This window comes from Leuresthes tenuis, unplaced genomic scaffold (genome assembly GCF_036924035.1).
Source record: "Leuresthes tenuis unplaced genomic scaffold, fLeuTen1.0.hap1 SCAF_15, whole genome shotgun sequence".
In the NCBI taxonomy this organism is placed as follows: domain Eukaryota; kingdom Metazoa; phylum Chordata; class Actinopteri; order Atheriniformes; family Atherinopsidae; genus Leuresthes; species Leuresthes tenuis.
This window is the reverse complement of record NW_027325369.1, coordinates 31565093-31578291: the sequence shown is the minus strand read 5'-3', so window position 1 is coordinate 31578291 and position 13199 is coordinate 31565093. Positions and strand designations below refer to the sequence as shown.

Sequence of the window (13199 nt, the reverse complement as noted above, 5' to 3'; positions counted from 1 at the left end):
TTCACTCTGTTTCTGTTTCCAGCTGCAGAGATCGACCATGTGAGCAGCCTGTTTCAGGAGAAGCAGGCGGAGCTTCAGTCTGCAGTGGTCAGGGTCGACCAGGTAACCTTTTCGGGCAACTCGGGTGAGATTTGACTCCTTTCAGCACCAATCAGAAGCCGTTTAAGTGGGTCCTGTTTGTTTAACAGCTGACCCAACAACTGGAGGACTTGAGAAGAGGTCGCCTTCAGTTACACTCCGGAGCACCGGCCCCGGGGACACCCGCCGGGTCCCAGAGTGGCACCGCCGGCCACAAAGGCTCGCCGCTGTCTGGGCCTGCTGCCGTGGAGCTGAGGAAGCTCTACCAGGAGCTGCAGGTAAAAGAGGCGCCTGCACCTTCCAGTTGTTCGCTCAGAGATGGCTTTCAGAGTGCTGCAGCTGGACGCTGTGTCTTTCAGGCTCGTAATCGTCACAACCTGGAGCAGAGCAGCAAGCTGGCCCAAAACAAGGAGCTGCTGAACAAGAGGAACACCCAGGTGACGGTGATGGATCAGCGCATCGGCGACCTGAGGGAGCGGCTGCATAAGAAGAGAGCCGAGGTAGGAAATGCTGCTGTCAGCAGCCATGTGGTTAGCCTTTGATGGACCGTTACAGAAGGTCTCCTGCTCTCTGTCTCCAGCTGAGTCGGATGAACGGTGGAGGCCCGCCCCCCCCCCAGACCTCCGCACACGCCGGCGGGGGAGTTTCAGGCCGAGTGGCGGCCGTCTGTCCTTACATCCAGGTTCCAGCCGAGGGGAGGCAGGAGGCCGGGTACCCAAGCGACCCCCCCCCCCAAACCGACGCCGCTCAGTCACATCCGCTCCCTCTCAGGTTGGCAGGACGACGCTTTCTGCTGTTTTACCATTTTTAGCTCATGATTTAAGAGCTGAATCTCTTCCTGAGCTCTAACTTTCTGTCCTTTTATTTCCTTTTCCTGTGTGTCGGCTCCTCTTTTCCTTCCCCTTATCTGTTATCCTCGATGTTTATGACCTCATGTCGCTCACCTCCATGTTTTGCTGGTGGTTTATGACACGGCTATGACGTCATCGTGATGGCGTTCATGTCGTGGTGGGTCTTGTTGTTGTCTTTCCACGCCGTGCAGAAGAGGACAGGAGTGGCATCAGGAAGGCTCCCGGCCAGTGGAAAGTGTCAGATTTAGACATCGTCCTGTCTGAGCCCTCTCAGGGGGGGGGCAGTAACAACAGTGAGTCCTGGAGGGGTCGCTAGAGAAACTTACTCACCTCTTGGCTCCGTTGGTGGTAGATTAGCAGCTTCTTGGGTCTTAACTCTTCTCTGCTTTAAAAACAAGTTGTGCAATAACCCAAATGAATGTCCACAGCTTTTAGGACGTTTATAGATGCTTCTAACTCCTCCAAACAGGTCAAAACCTTCACAGGTCTTCATGAATGTTGTCGCACTTGTAGACGATTAATTATGGAGCATCATGAGAGAAGCTTTTACAGCCCTGATTTTTTTTTATTTAAATAAAACACATTTTATTATTTCATGAATAATAAAACTCATCTTGAATCTTATGGCAGCAACACGTCTCAGAAAAGTTGAGACAGGAGCAATAAAAGGCTGGAAAAGTAGGTGCTGCTGAAAAGAAACAGCTGGAGGAAGATGTTGAAACTAATCAGGTTAATTAGCAACATGATTGGGTATAAAAGAGCACCTGAGAGAGGCAGAGTCTCATCTACAGAACCTAAAATCATCCAAAGAGGATCTGGAGACATCTCTGTGACCTTCAGGCCTGGATGTCTGTGACCTTCAGGCCCTCAGGCAGCTCTGCATTAAAAACAGACCTGATTCTGTCCTGGAAATCCCTGCCTGGGCTCAGGAACACTTCCAGGAATCATGGTCTGTGAGCACAGCTCAGCGTAACATCCACAGATGCAGGTTAAAGCTCCATCAGGCAGAGAAGAAGCCACATGTGGACATGATCCAGGAACTCTGCCGTCTTCTCTGGACCAAAGCTCGTTTAAGATGGACTGAAGCAAAGAGGAAACTGTTCTGTGGTCAGATGGATCAGAACCTGAGGCTGCGTCCTCCAGACTAAAGAGGAGAGGGAGCATCCAGCTGGTTATCAGCTCTCAGTTCAAAGCCTGCATCTCTGATGGTGTGAGGGGGCATTAGTGCCTGTGGAACTGGAAACCTGCACATCTGGAAAGGCTCCATCAAAGCTGAAAGGTATGAACAGGTTTTAGAGCAACATCTGCAGCTTCTTCAGGGAAGGCCTGAAATATTTCAGCAGGACAGAGTTAAACCACATCCTGCATCTACTCCAGCAGCACGGCTTCGTAGAAGAAGAGTCCGGCTGCTGCACTGACCTGAAAACATTTAAAATACAACAAAGAAGACCCAGAAATCCTCTGTCAGACAGGAACGGGACAACACTCTGCTCCCAAAGCTCCAGCAGCTGGTCTCCTCAGTTCCAGATGTTTACAGATGTTGTTAAAAGAAGAGTCGATGCTGCACAGTGGGAAATATGGACATCAGATTTTCTGCCTTCTGTGCTTGTTTAAACTTCCCAAAGTGTCCCAGACTTTCTGAAACTGTCTCTCTCCTCTGAACTGTGCGAAGATGTGTTTTCTCCTCTTTAATCCGTTTGCCACAGTGCAGAAATGGCCCAAAGCAGACATCCTCTCAGTCTGAGTCCTGGGCTGGAAAGATCAAAGACGGGTGTTCATGTCTGCACAGCGATGCAGAGCAGATGGAGAGGAGGGAGAACATAATTAAATCAGCTCCACAAAACGACCTTAAAATGTAAGGGTCATGTGTTTAAGGACAAGACATCTGATAGTCAGCAGCTTCCCGGGAAAGGAAACAGCTTCAGCAAATAAACCGAGGACAAACCACAGACTGGACTCAGACCCATATTTGATTATTCCTTCATGTCTTCCGGCTCATATTAGAAGAGTAAAGGACACATAAACCGGATAATCTGCTTCATAGTAAGAGGAATAGTTGGAAAAAGGTTTATTTGTGTTTCAGGGACAGAAAACAGAGCAGAGACAGCATTCTCACAGCAGATCACTAATAATCGTCTGCAGGATCTTTTTCTGACTCCTGCTTATCCTCATTGCAGTAATATAACAGCAGCCTGTTGGAAACAGCCCAACTTTTGTTAAGTTTAACTCCTGGGCACACAGAAAGGTCTGTTCCAAATCTCATTGTGTTCCTGAATGCCACAGTTCTATTATTACCAGGCCTTACATCATGTGGAAAATACAGGGCTGTAAATCAGGCAGAGGAGATGAATGAGAGGAAGTCTGAGCCACGTAAACCTGTGGGTAGATGTAGGTTTTATGTAAGGGGAGTTTCAGGGTCGTTGCAGCTGTGGTTACTGTCATCAAACTGGTTAAAACTCCTCTACAAATGTTGGTGTTAATGTTAAATACAGCGTGTGAAGGTCGACGGAAATAGAGCCAGGATTTCTGGTTATTTCCATCCATCATCTTCCTCTGATCTGAGGTCAGAACCAACAGGTCCAGCAGGGAAACCCAGACTCCCCCCTCCCCAGAGACTCTCTCCAGCTCCTCCTGGGGAATCCTGAGGCGTTCCCAGGCCTGATGGGATATATAATCCCTCCACTGAGTTCTGGGTCTGCCTCCTTGGTGGCGTCCTAACCAGATGGTGGAGCTCCTCCCCCTATCTCTAAGGGGCCCAGCCCCCCTCTGAAGGAAACTCCCTCGGTGATGTTCACCATCCCAGGGGTTTCCCTTTTCTGGGCGAGGTGACTTTCCTAAGCTCTTAAGAGTCGCTCTTAGCCCCTCCCCTGCCAGAGGCTCACGCCCCGTACAGCTCGCTGCCTTCCTGGTCATCAGAGAAACGACTTTTCTGCATCCCAGTACTTGCAGAACGTGGGCTGCTTCCTAAAACTGCAGAGCAATATTTAGAAGAAGAAGAAAGTGAGTGAAGCCTGGCAGCACGGGCCGGTTTGAGGAGGCCGTGCTGCACGGCTGCCTTCAGACTGGAGCTTTTAACTCTGGACGAACGGGCTGGAGGCTGCAGTGCTGAGTTAGCAGAGTAGCTGCTGTTAGCGGCTGCTCTGTGGACTCATGTTGTGTGTTTTTCATACATCTGCAGGGTTCGTCTCAGACTGGCTCCTTTAAACTGACCTGTTAACAACCACAGCGTTTTCTTGTGCTTTTACAACCCGATTTTACTTCATTTTTGTTGTTTTTTCCCACGTGACAAACTCAGGATGTAGATGAATTTCCCCTGACTTTAAGAAGATGGATGAGGTGTGTGTTTTAGCTAGCTGTCTGTAACAGTTTTGATAATAAAGAGCTTCCAACTGTTGATTGACCTTCTTTTGCTTAAAGAACAGAGACGTTAGCTGAAGGAGAAGCCTGGGTGGCAGCGAGTTTAATACCCTTAACCCGGGTTTCCCTTTTGTCCTTTGCAGCCGGTCTTTGTTGCTGCTTCTAATCTGAGCTCCGTGGCAGAAGGCCAAGTTTCCGCCTCGCTCAAAGCTCACTGTTTGTTTCCTGTTGTGACTGTTTTCTTCCTGAGGTCAGCAGGTTGCAGCGGCAGCGCTCCACTTACTGTTCTGGCTCCCAGGTTCAGTAGTTAATCAGTATTAGTCTGGTATTCGCCAGAACTGTGACGTGGCGCCTGAAGGTTAGATAACAGCCTAAAATGACTTTTTCTTAACCGAATCGGCCTATTGTGGCAACACGAGAGTGAATAACACTTTATTTTGTTGCCCTTTTGGCAGTGAGACTGTAGACGACTTAGGTGATCACCAGGCTTTCTCCCAAGGCTGTTTCCTTTTAATCGGCCATCAGGAGGTGAGTTAAGGTTGTTAAACTCTCAGCTGAACCTTCACCTTCACATGTTGACGGACACGACTGAGGGACTGATCCGTCCTGGGATCTTACTGTGCCAGGTGTCCATGTAACTCCGTGAAGTTTGTCTTTTCTCTGACTTTATCTGGTTTATCTGGACACTGGGTGTCTGACAGCTTTCTCCAGGAAGCCGAAGTCGTGTTGGAGCACAGATCTGTGTCTAAGCTCATGGAAACTCGGGGTCCTCTTGCTTTGGGGTAACTGTCATGTCAAATCTCTGCTTCGCTCTTGTTTTTAGTTCAGTCCCATTGTGTCTGAGCTGGAAACTGTTCTTCCTGCATTTATTCCATCGGCTCTGGATTATTGTGATTCTCTGTGAAACTGCAGGTTGTTCAGAGGCTAATGGTTCAGCTGCACTGGCTCCCCATCAACTTTAAGGTCCTGGTTTGGACTTTCAGAGCTCTGCATGGACACATCAGAGAACTTTTCCATCCATATGTCCCCCATCAGGGCCCGAGGTCATGTGATCGGGGCCCGAGGTGATCGGGGCCCGAGGTGATGTGATCAGGGCCCGAGGTCATGTGATTGGGGCCCGAGGTCATGTGATCGGGGCCCGAGGTCATGTGATCGGGGCCCGAGGTCATGTGATCGGGGCCCGAGGTCATGTGATCGGGGCCCGAGGTGATATGATTGGGGCCCGAGGTCATGTGATCGGGGCCTGAGGTGATGTGATCGGGGCCCGAGGTCATGTGATCGGGGCCTGAGGTGATGTGATCGGGGCCCGAGGTCATGTGATCGGGGCCCGAGGTGATGTGATCGGGGCCCGAGGTGATGTGATCAGGGCCCGAGGCGATCGGGGCCCGAGGTCATGTGATCGGGGCCTGAGGTGATGTGATCGGGGCCCGAGGTCATGTGATCGGGGCCCGAGGTCATGTGATCGGGGCCCGAGGTCATGTGATCGGGGCCCGATGTCATGTGATCAAGGCCCGAGGTCATGTGATCGGGGCCCGAGGTCATGTGATCGGGGCCCGAGGTGATGTGATCAGGGCCCGAGGCGATCGGGGCCCGAGGTCATGTGATCAGGGCCTGAGGTGATCGGGGCCCGAGGTGATGTGATCGGGGCCCGAGGTGATGTGATCGGGGCCCGAGGTGATGTCATCGGGGCCTGAGGTGATGTGATCGGGGCCTGAGGTCATGTGATCGGGGCCCGAGGTGATGTGATCGGGGCCTGAGGTCATGTGATCGGGGCCCGAGGTCATGTGATCGGGGCCCGATGTGATGTGATCGGGGCCCGAGATGTGTGTGAACTCTCTTTAAAAAGCAGCTAAAAACATCTTTTTAAACTTGATTAACTTTAGTTCTTATGTTCCAGCGTCTGATATTTATCTTGAAAGTGGCTAAACAGATAATGTTTTACTTGTCTAACTGCAGTTCTGATCTACTATGAAAGTTCCCCATTTCATTACCTGCAGCCTAACGCAGCACCAAGCTCAAGACTTGCTGCTTTTTCCAGAGGAAAACAAGCTGCTGTCGTCAGCCTTGTAAAGCTGTTGTTAGGCGTTTTAGTCTTATTACATCACAGTATTTGCCGTGTTGAGGCTTCACATCTGAAGGCCAGATGTGTCAGTTTGAATTAAGAATAAGTGGACACCCTTGTTATGCTGACTGTGAGGTGATGCACCAAACCTGTCATTCACAGCTCAGTCTGTTTTTACGATGTGTGGCTAATGATATGCTTTAATATTTGTTTTGCTGAGCTGTGTGTATCCTATAACAGAGAGCTACAAATAGCTGCTAATTTATAGCGTGAGTCCATATGTCATGATGTAGTTCTGTCTTCATTCCCTTTAACCACTAACTATATTTTAACCTGTACCTGTTCTCACCTACTTAAAATCCATGGTGCTTTGTCACTCTTCCTGTAATTTGTGTTGGTCTGACTCTCCCTAATTGGCTTCCTGTGTTAACCTCCCTTCTCGTAACCCTTCCCTCTCTCTCCTGCTCAGCTAATGAAGCGTCATGGTCGAGCATCGGGAAGAACGTACCCGACTGGAGAACCGGCAGCCCAGAGCAGGTGCTTTATATTAATGCTACTTCTCTAAACTCTGAATTCTGAATGTTTTCATGTACAGACGTGATGTTACGGCAACATTAAAGGTGACATATTATGCATATTATCAGAATTTGACTTATTGAGCTGTATGAGACGGGCTTTGGTCTGAATATCAGGTGGTTTAAACACAGTGACTCTCTGTCTCAATTGTTGAGGAGAGTGGGCAAATGCTCAACTCCACACTTTTGCTAACTTAAGTTAGCAGTTAGCTGTAACTTAGCAGTTAGCTGTAAGTTAGCAGTTAGCTGTAAGTTAGCTGTTAGCTGTAAGTTAGGTGTTAGCTGTAACTTAGCAGTTAGCTGTAAGTTAGCAGTTAGCTGTAACTTAGCAGTTAGCTGTAAGTTAGCAGTTAGCTGTAAGTTAGCTGTTAGCTGTAAGTTAGGTGTTAGCTGTAACTTAGCAGTTAGCTGTAAGTTAGCAGTTAGCTGTAACTTAGCAGTTAGCTGTAAGTTAGCAGTTAGCTGTAAGTTAGCTGTTAGCTGTAACTTAGCAGTTAGCTGTAACTTAGCAGTTAGCTGTAAGTTAGCAGCAGATGCTAGCAAACAATGCTTTCTCATCCACAGTAATGGACCAAGCCGGAGATGTGCACAGCGTAACTCGTAGTAATGCATGTGAACCGTTAATTACTGCGTTTAAACATTTTGGATATATTAACCTCATTAAACAGTTGTACCTGGAGACCTGCATCTTTATCAGAAACGTGCCCATAATGTAACGCTAACACACCGTTACGTTTCCAGCAGCTTCCCTCTGGTTATGGGAACTACCCCAGCGCCACCCACCAGGCGGCGGGGCATCACTGTGCCACAAGCTCGCTGCCCCGTTCTGCCCCTGGTACACTGGGCTGGCCCCGATCCAACACCACCAGCGCCACCTCCTCAACATCCTCCATTTCACAGCAGATACAGCAGCGTGTTTCTATGCCTCCTAATTCAACCCAAGGTGAAGTTTTTGCTTGATTCACTTTCTCATATCAGACGAAACGAAAGCTGAAAGCCTGTTTTGAATAACTTTATTAAATCATCCTGTCATTCAGGCTCTGCCACCTCCTCCCAGCCCTCTCCGCTGTCCCCACAAACGGAGCGCACAGACCCCCCTCCGGCGGTGGCCGTACGTCCCTACGTCCCGGACCACCCGTCCAGGCCTCAGTCCCCCAGAAAAGGCCCCGCCACCATGAACAGCAGCTCCATCTACAGCATGTACCTCCAACAGCCTCAGGCCAAAAACTACGGCTCTCTCAGCAACAGGACTGCCGTCAAAGCAGGTCAGAAATGTAGCTCTGGTCTGCATGCTGTATATTCGTGTCATCGAGACAAAACTAACTATAAATTCCTTTTCTCTCGCAGTTTACGGTAAACCCATCCTCCCCACCTCCTCTTCCTCTCCTTCCCCCGTCCCTTTCCTCCAAGGAGGAGGAGGAGTGAAGACAGCAGGGGACGATGTCACAGATAAAGATGGAGGAAAAGGAGGAGGAGGAGAAAGCAGCGATGGGCAAATCCTTCCTCCGCCGAGCGTAGACAACATCCCTCGTCCTCTAAGTCCCACTAAGCTCACCCCCGTGGGTAGGTACCAGAGGATTAAAGTGGTCTCCACTAATAAATGTGACGCCTGCTCGGCTTTATGTGTGATATTAAGTTAAAGCAGCAGCTTCAACAACTAAGAACACAATTCAAACAGAGCTGATCAGTGTGGATAAACCATAAAAGTGTTTAAGTTCTTCATGAAAGATGTTCTGAAGTGTTGCAAAGAACTTCTTCTTCAGAAAATTAAGTTGTGGCTCCAAACAGAACATAAATAATAATAAAACAATTGAAAAACAAAGAGGTTAGGGGCTGATTTACAGACTTCAGGTTCATTTTTATTATTATTCAGAACACCAGCTCAGAGATGCATGAAGAACGCCGTAAAAACTCATTTAAAACAGCGACGTAAAGATAAATAAAAGTAATAGAGCTGAGGAGATAAATGGATCTTTCAGGCTGTATAAACAGTAAATCTACAGAAGTGGAGAGAAAAACCTGTTAAACATCCTGATCCCCACAGCTCATTCTCAGCTACGATACCAGAGCGACGCCGACCTGGAAGTTCTGCGCCGGCGCCTCAGCAACGCTCCCCGACCGCTCAAGAAGCGGAGCTCAATCACCGAACCTGAGGGCCCCCAGGGGCCGAACATCCAGAAACTGCTGTACCAGAGGTTAGTGGCACTGAAAACAGAGAAACGAATCATTGAACTGAGAAAAAAGTTTTATTTATAAAGAGTCATGGCCAATTCAAACCAATTCATTGTAATACAGTCATAATCCAATCAGCACAGCAGCCTGGGCCTATAGCAGCAGAACTATGGGATGTTTCAGGCTCACCTGAGCCATCCCTAACTATAAGCTTTATCAGAAAGGAAAGTTTCAGCCTGATCTTAAAGGTAGAGAGGGTGTCTGCTTCCTGAAGCCAAACTGGCAGCTGGTTCCACAGAGAGGGGCCTGATAACTGAAGGCTCTGCCTCCCATTCTGCTTTTAGGGGCCTGATAACTGAAGGCTCTGCCTCCCATTCTGCTTTTAGGGGCCTGATAACTGAAGGCTCTGCCTCCCATTCTGCTTTTAGGGGCCTGATAACTGAAGGCTCTGCCTCCCATTCTGCTTTTAGGGGCCTGATAACTGAAGGCTCTGCCTCCCATTCTACTTTTAGGGGCCTGATAACTGAAGGCTCTGCCTCCCGTTCTGCTTTTAGGGGCCTGATAACTGAAGGCTCTGCCTCCCATTCTGCTTTTAGGGGCCTGATAACTGAAGGCTCTGCCTCCCATTCTGCTTTTAGGGGCCTGATAACTGAAGGCTCTGCCTCCCATTCTGCTTTTAGAAACTCTGGGAACCACAAGGAAACCTGCAGCCTGAGAGCAAAGTGCTCTGTTGGGGAAATATCCAACTGTGAGATCTTTAAGATGTGATGGAGCTCGGTCATTAAGAGCTTTATATGTGAGGAGAAGAATCTTAAATTCTATTCTGAATCTAACAGGGAGCCAATGAAGAGAAGCTAAAACTGGAGAAACATGATCTCTGCTGTTAGATCTCAGCAGTTCCTTCAGAGAGTTTTTAAAGGAGGATCACAGGAGTTCAATCCTGTAACAAATGCATGGAGCCGTTTCTCAGAAGCTCATTTTTGTTGTTTCTTTCAGGTTCAACACTTTGGCAGGAGGCATGGAGGGCAGCTCAGGTACATCTTAGATGTAGGATATTTTAAGTCCTGTTAGTTTAAAGTGATGATGCAGTCATTTAAGTTCCCCCTCTTTGTTCCAGGCAACACTTTCTACCAGCCTGACTGCCTTTTGGGAGACATGGACAGCATCCATTCAGCCAATGGGAACGCAGAACCTGGTGACAAGCACGTCGGCGTGGAAACGGCGGAGGCTGAAGGTCAGAGCCTGAAGCCGGACCCCCGCCGGGTGTCTCCTCCCTCAGTTACAACAGAAACGTCCAAAGAGACCTCACCAACAGCAGAAAGTAGCAAAAATGGATCTCTGCCAACCCAGCCGAGCCCATCCCCTGCACCTGAGAGGCCGGAGGATCAGAATAATAACAACCACAGAGGATCTAGTCCTGCCAAAAACTCAGTAGGCCACGCCTCCCCGTCTCCATCGCCTCCTGCCCCGCCTTCACTGCCCAAGGTACACAAAAACACTGAGTACACTCATTAAAGGCAGGGCTCGTGTGATATTTACCCTCAGATCTCAGTTTTTGCAAACCTAAAACAATGCCCTTTGACCCGTTTGGTTTCTCTCTGCAGGCGAAGCGAACCAACCTGAAGAAGCCGTCATCAGAGCGCACAGGCCATGGCCTGAGAGTCAAGTTTAACCCTCTGGCTCTGCTGCTGGACGCTTCACTAGAGGGAGAGTTTGATCTGGTCCAGAGGATCATATACGAGGTAAACTGTGGTATTAAGTGTTGCGTTTGTGTGTTTTTCTGTCTGTTTGAGTCCAAAGTAACAGAGTTTTCTGCCTTCTCCTGGTGTCTAAAGCTGGTTATACACAACACACAGACTTTTCAATTGATTTCAAAGTTGTGGACAGTTCTTAGTGTCTAAAACAATGCGATAAAATACCTAAACTTTGGTAAAATAACAGGTTTTACACACTTTCAGTTCAATCTAAGTCCTGGACCAAGCAGGCAGCTGCATAGTGGAAAGATCTTGAAAGCTGTGGGCCGAGTACAGAGCCCTGAGGGACGCCAAAGTTAACTGGTTTGACTGTAACCAGTATCACCTGTATATTTGAAAGGACATAAATCAGGGCTCTGGTTTGGCCACATTTGGACCATTTGTAGAGTGATGCAGTTGCACTTAAAGAGCTTTAAGGAATCGGCCTTCCACTGATGCTCAAAGGCTAAAGATCTGCGCTTTTGGGAAAGCTGTGGGCCGAGTACAGAGCCCTGAGGGACACCAAAGTTAACTGGTTTGACTGTAACTGTTTTCATCCAGCTCCGTGTCACCTGTATATTTGAAAGGACATAAATCAGGGCTCTGGTTTGGCCACATTTGGACCATTTGTAGAGCGTTGCAGTTGCACTTAAAGAGCTTTAAGGAATCGGCCTTCCACTGATGCTCAAAGGCTAAAGATCTGCTCTTTGGGAATAAATGCCACACACCTTTATTTTAGTACTGCCAGGCTCTGAATGCAAAAAACATGTTTAATTATGCAACAGAATTACATTTTAAACACCCGTGTGCAGACTGTCTCAACAGATTAGTCATTATCCAGAAGATATTGATGTTTCTCAGCACCTTCGCTGAGATTCATCTTTGATGTTGTGCGGCTGTGTCGGGGGAGAGAGTTACAGCAGCATGGAGACATCAAAGCCTTCAGTGGAGTTTTCTCACTGGACCGAAGTGCTTTCTGACTCTCCATATTTTCAAAGAGATGCTTGATAACTGGAACAAGCCCAGTCTGATGGTATCACACCCCGAGGTGGAAAAGAGTCCAGAGCTGCCAACCTGTTAAAAGAGCTGCTCTCTGGGTTCTGCTCTCTGGTTTAAACGGCTGCTGAAGGCTGATACTGAGCACAGAAGGACGCTCTGCCAGCGTTCAGGACAGAATCTAACGTCTCCGTGTCTTTAAAGGTGGAAAACCCCAGCATGCCGAACGATGAAGGCATAACTCCTCTTCACAATGCCGTCTGCGCTGGTCATCACCACATCGTGAAGTTCCTGCTGGACTTTGGCGTTAACGTGAACGCAGCCGACAGTGACGGATGGTCAGTGTGTTCCCTCAGAGTAATCCAGACGGATAACAGCTGAAGGGCTGCAGAGAGCCTGAGTGATGAGCTCAGCAGTGATAACTCACTCTATAAAGTCATTTTTGACTCATTAAAGAAGGCGATTAACATGCTTAATGAGGCTCTGTGTCTGATTTATCGTCTGAGCCCCTTTGTTCTCCCTTTATCTCGCAGGACTCCTCTTCACTGTGCAGCTTCGTGCAACAGCGTCCACCTCTGTAAGATGCTGGTGGAGTCTGGGGCGGCCATTTTCGCCACGACAATCAGTGACGTTGAAACTGCGGCAGACAAATGCGAAGAAATGGAGGAGGGCTACACCCAGTGCTCTCAGTTCCTGTACGGTAGGTTTTTACAGACACTCAACACGGTTCCACTCCAAAGAGACGCATTTTGTGTCAGGAGGGGGGTTTTCCTCTGAAATCAGCGCTGTGTGTCTCTGGCAGGCGTGCAGGAGAAGTTGGGTGTGATGAACAAAGGTTTGGTCTACGCTCTGTGGGACTACACCGCCCAGCAGGCCGATGAGCTCTCCTTCGGCGAGGGCGACGCCCTCAGCGTGCTGCGGCGGCGAGACGACGCTGAGACCGAGTGGTGGTGGGCGCGGCACAACGACCGCGAGGGATACATACCCAGAAACCTGCTGGGGGTGAGAAAACGCATCAAACGGTCGCCTCACTGTGAGCGTTCACAGCGAGGGAGTAAAGATGCTTTCAGGCTTCCTACAGCTGCACGGCGCCGGGTTTCACGGGTTAAAACGCCGCTTATTAACATAAGTAGCACAAAACTTCACCGTATTCCTGCCTCACATTAGCCAACAGGTTAAATACATGTGTAAAATGATGGAGAATCAACAGAATCGGGTCTGTTTTAGCTGCCTGAAGGTCTCAGAGACGTCTCTGATGATTTCACGTTCCGTCCGTGATGCAAAGGAACATTTTTCTGAAACTGCGCCATCATTTGTAGACGCAGTATTTTGCAGAACCATCTTTACTTCTCAGAGACTCTTTCTCTCAAATTCA

The 13199-nt window shown here is 48.8% G+C and overlaps 1 pseudogene; it reads left to right on the top strand.

Moving 5' to 3' along the window:
• The window catches only part of LOC140270382 (apoptosis-stimulating of p53 protein 1-like), a 47802-nt pseudogene that overhangs the window by 32352 nt on the left and 2251 nt on the right, over window positions 1-13199 (top strand).